At 49.9% G+C, this 6,650-nt stretch overlaps 1 pseudogene; it reads left to right on the top strand.

Moving 5' to 3' along the window:
* The first annotated feature begins 5,712 nt into the window (after positions 1-5,712).
* On the top strand, positions 5,713-5,781 carry LOC123572622 (U7 small nuclear RNA; annotated as a pseudogene).
* The last annotated feature ends 869 nt before the right edge of the window (positions 5,782-6,650 follow it).

Below are 6,650 nucleotides of genomic sequence, written 5' to 3' on the forward strand. Positions count from 1 at the left end.
GTCCCAGGGAGATGATGTGGGTTGGCAAGGAAGGAAGAGGCATGAGGAAGCCATCAGGGTGGAAAGGAGCAGCCACCGTGTCCCTTCAAAGAAAACTCCCAGCGTTGGTCCCGGAAGGGACATTAGCGGCATTTTACCCACTACTGCCCTACTACAGACTGAAAATAATGAGATTCAGGGGAGAGAAGGGTTTGCCCAGAGCCCCATGCTCTCTTCAGTACAGGATTGTCCCAGTGGATTAAAAAAAAAAATGCAGAATTCCTCTCCTTTGTCATTCACAATATGTTCTTGCCCTTTGCTAGTGCTTTGTCTTCTAGAACTTTCCAGACAGCACCCCACCCCTTCCTTCAGAAGCAAGGTTCCATGTTGTCTCCATTGAGCATGTTTCCTTTTCCAGAATTTCACTGCAATTTCCCCCATTTCTGTAACGTTTGCTCAGACTCTATGTTGTTTAGTCAGTTGTTAGGAATCTCTTAGACTCCTGTTGTCAGTGAGGAGCCAAACAGACACTTGTAGACACAACACACAGAGCAGACCCAAGTTTCTGCCACTAGGGCTGGACCACACAGGAACCTTCCCTTCCCGGTTGCAGGGTACCCCATTGGCAAAGGCCTTGTCTCCAGGACTTTCCTGCTCTGGGACTCAGAGAAGCAGCTGCCGCACCAATACTAGCATGTGACAAATAGCAGCAGACAGGCTGAGCAAATAAATAGACCCCAAATGCTTCTCAGTGGGGCTGGGCCTCACCGAGGACCAGGTAGACTATCCCGAGCATGACCTTGCCCACCACTCAACTGACAGGCACGGCTGAAGCCACGTGGAGGATGTCTGCCCTGTGTGGCTGAGGGAGGGTCTGAGGGTCCCTTCTCCTGCCAGGCTCCCTTGCACCAGGATACAGACATCCAGGAGTACATGTAGACAGCCACCAGACCACCTCATGGGGGGACCTTGGGGATGTGCCTGAGCTGAGCACCTGAGTTAACTATGTTAGCCCACTGCCAGGTGTTGGCTGTGTAAGCTGGGTTACCTGGCTTAGCTATATTACCTGAGTTAACTCACTATCCTGTGTTACCTGTATTATCCCATGATTCTGTCACCTATGTTACCTGCATTAGCTCACTGCCCTGTTACCTGAGTTATCTGCATTAGTTCACTGTCCTTAATGGTGCCTATCAAAGAACTTGTGGTAAAGGGATCCAGGTGTGTGTTTTAATATCTATTCCACTGAAAACTGTTCCCCTTGTAAAATAAATAAGGTCCTAGAAAAATGAAATGAAGACAAAACACAAATCCCAATTTTTGTTAGGTTCAACAGATATGAAATTACTCTGCCTAATTGCTGTAAAGTTTACAGTGATTTACTCTGAATTTCTGTTCTTCCCTGTTGTGAGCCAGTGAGACACCCAGCCCTGGTCAGCTGGCCACATCCAGGACCCCAGTGTGGCCTTCAACCAGTCCTCACCACAGACCTCGGATGCTGGCCCTGCTCCTGTCCTACAGATGGGAAAACTGAAGCCCAAGATTGTAGAGTCTCAGCCCAGGCCTTTGCCCTGCCAAACACCTGTGAGCTTAGCTCCCTCCTGACCACCAGCATGGTCAGACACAGCAAGGACAAAGATCAGAGACAAAGATGACCCAATATGTGTCCTTCCTTGAGGAGGACAACAGATGCCAGAGATCGATGAGTGGGCAACCCAAGACTGCATCATGGTGTGACAGAGAAAGGGTTGGCGGGCCACATGCAACCACAGAGAGCAGGGAAGAAGAGAATCCTCCCTGCCAGTACAGGGAGAGCCCCTTTCAGCCCCCGGCTCATGCCCTAACCTGGAGACTCAGTTTCACCTGCTCAGCCCTCTGCACACCTGACCTCGAGTTCCACAAACAGAGATGATGGTTTATGTATTTTCACGTCCATTCCCCATCCCACCTTGCAAGTCATCTGCTCATAAGCAATATCCATGAGAAGTTATTTAAACGAAATAATCAGCAGAAGAGGAAGTTGGGATGCAGTGGCCTCTTCAGGTCCCCTGCACACCCCCAACCATGCATCCTGTCACAGTGACTGTAGTGTGTGAATTCCCATTACTCCCTTTACACAGGAAGAAAAGAGATACTCTTGCCCAATATTTTCTTGGGCCTCCGGACCATCCAGAGCCGCAGCCATAATCCAGAGGTTGAGTTTTGTCTGTGGGGCCTCCCCTACTGACCGTGACCTCCTCAGGGGCAGGAACACGCTTATCCCTGTCCCATAACTCCAGGCAAGTGGCCCACAAAGGGGCCAAGCACAAGACACCTGCCCTGATATCGGTTGTTCTAGAAATACTAGCACCTTCTGGGGACCCATTCCTGCTGCCAAGACTTAAGTCGTCACAAAAGCCTAGTGTCCCCTATCCTGCTGGTTGAAAGAAAGTATTTAGGGCAATTCCGAGACACTAAGGAAGGAAATGCTTTTCAAACTTTGCAGACTGTAACATGCAAAGGGTTTGAATGTCTCATACTGAAGTTTTTGTTTTAAGGAACCTGAATATAAAATTAGGAATGAGCTGGAATGCTGTCTGGGACTCCTCAGAGCCTGGAATTTCTCCGACCTTCCCTGTCACTGGAGCTGCCGCGTGAGTCTGAACACGCACCCCGTGTGGACGTGAGTTCACTCAGTGAAAAGCTCTCGCTTGCTTAACTCTCACAGCTCACCTTTAAGTGTTTGCGTGGGTGACTTCTTCTGTTGCCCAGACAACCACTCTGTCACCGGGCATTAGCTGTTGACACGTTAGGCATGTTTCACTGCATAGTGAATCAGCATTCTCTGTCTCTGGAATGAAACGAGGAAATTAAACATCAGAAACTGCTAAAGTGGCAGGAGGGCTGAAATAAGAAATGCACAAGAGGTGACTCATCCTCCTTTGATTCTATGCCTTGGCCACAGACACAAGTTAACCCTGTAATACCCACTTGGGACCAGTGGCTCCCGGCTCCTAGACAAGCCCAGCCCCCGGCTGCAGCAGGCTCTGATGAGGCTCTGGTCAGGGATGGCAAACACGGTGCCTTTGGAGCTGGCAGACAGCATCATTGCGTGGAGAGGCGAGAACTGAAAAATGCCAGCTCACCCTAAATGCACTCAAATTCCTGCCTTTTCCTCAGTACAGGTCAAAAGAATGATCCAGATTCAGCCCAACTGAGATATTCTTTCATGAAATCAATCTTGTAGACAAATCGGCCAACACCCTATTGGGACAACCCTTGCTGATTTTGAAAGGTTATCTATGTCCCTTATTTACTTCCAGCTTTATAATGTCATAGAGATTCTAGGGTGTGGATTCCCATTCACCCCTTTACAAGGGAAGAAAGGAGACACTCTTGACCAAAATCTTTAGACAAACAGCAGAACCCTAACTATAGTTGACTCTGAGATTAAAAACCCAGTGCTCTTTACTCAGTAAAATGCTGCCTCTCTAGTGAAGCAATGCATCTTTATAAATCACCTTATTTTGTGGTTACTTCTTATTTTGAGTCTTCTTTCTAGTGGATTATCTGGCTGCTCTACCATGTAGTCTTGTTGAACTCCTCATCTGGAAGGGCCACACCTATCATGTGGGGTAAATGAGATCATTTCAAACCTTGGAGTCATAGACCATGAAGAACCTTGGAGGTAAATGGAGAAGAGTAAATGGCACCATCCTTGCTGCCCAGCCCCATCCACCACACCCAGCACCCACCATCCTGCACCAAGTCCAAGGACAGCAAAGAGGCCAAGTGCTCCTCTCCAAGGGTGTCCCGTGTCTTTCTGGGCACCAGATAGTGGGGCTTGTGGTAATCCCCAGAATGCTGAAAACGTAGGGTTGTATGAAGATAAAGGAAAATAATGTGTGTCTAGTATTATGTAAACTGCAAAGAGTAACATCCGAGGAGGGTGTTACCACATGAGGAATCAACAGACTTGCTAGAGCCCACACACAGTACCTGAGGGCGGCTTTGCTGAGGGGCTGGGATCCTGGGAAGCTGCACCACTTCCAACACCCAAAGCTACCAAAAATTTCCCTCCACTTTGAGCTTTATCTTCCTGTATTCCCACAGCGTTATAAGGAGAATCCAGAGACAACACCAGCCTTGCTGGGTGTAGCTGGTGATGTTTGCTTCAAGGCCATGGGGTCTTTAGAGAGACCATGACTCATGCTGGGGGGTGGAGCTGAGAGAACAGGGTCCCCATCCTCGAGGAGCCCCACACAACGGCAGCTGCAGACATGGAAAGAGAAAGTTATGAGGAAAACAAAGTAAGTTCTACAGTAAAGTTCAGAGCCACTTACCCTTTAACCAGGCTGGCTGAGCTGATCCCAACAGACTGGTGAAGACAGGAGAGTCCCACCTGCTAAGACGACTCTGGACACCAAGACCACGGCAGTATTTGAGGATGACCCCTGGGACGCATACAGGGACATGGGTTACACCTAGAGGAGGCACCAAAGATTCCTCAGGCCCTGGGAGTGTCGGGAAAGTGGACAGAGCCCTCCCTAGGTTGGCAGAGCAGGAACTCACATCCAGAGCCCTTTCCCAGGTGGCTGGAGAAGCCCCTACCGCCTCCATATGTCTGTAGCATGCAGCTTTTCACTTCCCCACCCAGGACCTTTGGTTCTCATATGATTAATAACATTGAATTAGCTGGTTCTCTAAGGGCACTCCTGAAACCCCATCCTGCTGGCTGGGAAATCCAAATGTGGAACCCAGGGCACTGCATGGACAGCACCAGTGCTCATCTCCACCTCCCCGCCCTGGTGAGGATGGCAGGGGAGGTGCTGGAGTATCCTCCTGGGACCATCGAGCCTGCATGCTGAGGCTGGGCACTGCCCTGCTGGGCATTCCCAGTGCCCTCAGTGCCGAGGGGCCATGGTGGATGCTCCACTCCACACTGATGGGCCTCAAGGAGAGGAAAGCATCCTGCAGAAGGGGCAGGTGGGGTCTCCCGGAGCTGCCCTGAGGCCAACCTCAGGACCCAGCCGCTGGGCTGACCTAGCTGAGTGTCCAATCTCACTTCACACAGTCTCTAAAATCACAAGCCCCTGCCATCTCCCTCACCTGCCCAAAAAGGCTTCAGCTTTCTTTCCTCTTGGACCTCATCCAAACTCTCCCTCTGGGCATCATCCTCAGAGTCTCGCTGCCTCGGTGCCTTGAAGGGAAGTGCAAACATCATTCACAGCCCCCAGCCCTCTCGGGAGCCCAGTGGTGCCACACGTGCATCTTGCTGGCCCTGGACACTGAGTGCTTGGAGCTGCTGTGTGGATGCTCCTACAGGGAAGAGGGTGCCCCATTCATTTGGGATAAGTCTTCACACCAATTTTGTTGTGCCCAGCCTTCACCCCACCTGAGGGGTGCCTGAGGACAAGGACACTGCTACATTTTGAGTGTGTCCCCCAGAAGTTCATGTGTTAGGAGGTAGAGCCTAACAGGACGTGTTTGGGTCTTGAGAACTCACCCTCATGAATGAGTTAATGCCATTCTCACAAGACTGGGTCACTTCTCATGGGAATGGACTCACCCTTGCAAGAGCAGGTTGCAGCAGATTGAGGCGGCCTCTCATGACTAGCCTTTTGCATATGCCTGCTTCCCCTGCTGCTTCTGTGCCATGTTAGGGTGCAGCACAAGGCCCTCACGAGAAGCCAGCACCATGCTTCCTGGACTTCCCAGCCTCCAGAACCATGAGCCAAATCAACCTCTTTTCTTAAGCGTTAGAGCTCTTTTAGAATTTGTCTAGCAGGCTTTTCAAAGGTTTTGCCAGAAAGCAATTCCCCAACAACAACAACAAAAAAAAACTCTCTTTTCTTTATAAATTATTTAGCATCAGGCATTCTGTTATAACAACACTCAATGGACTAAGGACTATGACAGACACCCTCAAGCAGACAGGGGCTCCTGCCATCCACTAGCTCTAGTGTGTCTGCAAAATCATTACTGACTCTCCTCTATTTTTTTTATTTTTTTCTTTCTTTCTTTCTTTCTTTATTTATTTATTTATTTATTTATTTATTTATTTTGAGATGGAGTCTCGCTCTGTCGCCCAGGCTGGAGTACAGTGACGTGATCTCAGCTCACTGCAAGCTCCGCCATCTCCCGGGTTCACGCCATTCTCCTGCCTCAGCCTCCCGAGAAGCTGGGACTACAGGCACCTGCCACCACGCCCAGCTAATTTTTTTGTATTTTTAGTAGAAACGGGGTTTCACCGTGTTTGCCAGGATAGTCTCGATCTCCTGACCTCGTGATCCGCCCACCTCGGCCTCCCAAAGTGCTGGGATTACAGGCGTGAGCCACCACGCCTGGAGAATCTCCTCATCTTTAAAAAGTAGATACAACCCCATTCGAATGATGACTTTGAAAATCAGGATACGTGATACTGATGCTGGTGAGCATTCAGTCTGTGGTGTTGCCTCATCTACCCATGGAGGGATCAATATCACACATCTCTTTTGACTGCAGATTAGCTCAGGCACCTGCCTCAGGGCACATTTTAAAAGCTGTCAGTGTGTTAAACGCACCCGTTTCCCCACTGGTGTCTCAGCCTTTGAGCACGGTTTTCCATGTGCCTCATGAGCCCCCAAGGAGCCCAGCCATATCCTTCCCTGTTAGCCCCCCATGGCCTGTGTGTACCCACAGATCATGCTGTT

This window comes from Macaca fascicularis, chromosome 3 (assembly GCF_037993035.2).
Source record: "Macaca fascicularis isolate 582-1 chromosome 3, T2T-MFA8v1.1".
Classification (NCBI taxonomy): domain Eukaryota; kingdom Metazoa; phylum Chordata; class Mammalia; order Primates; family Cercopithecidae; genus Macaca; species Macaca fascicularis.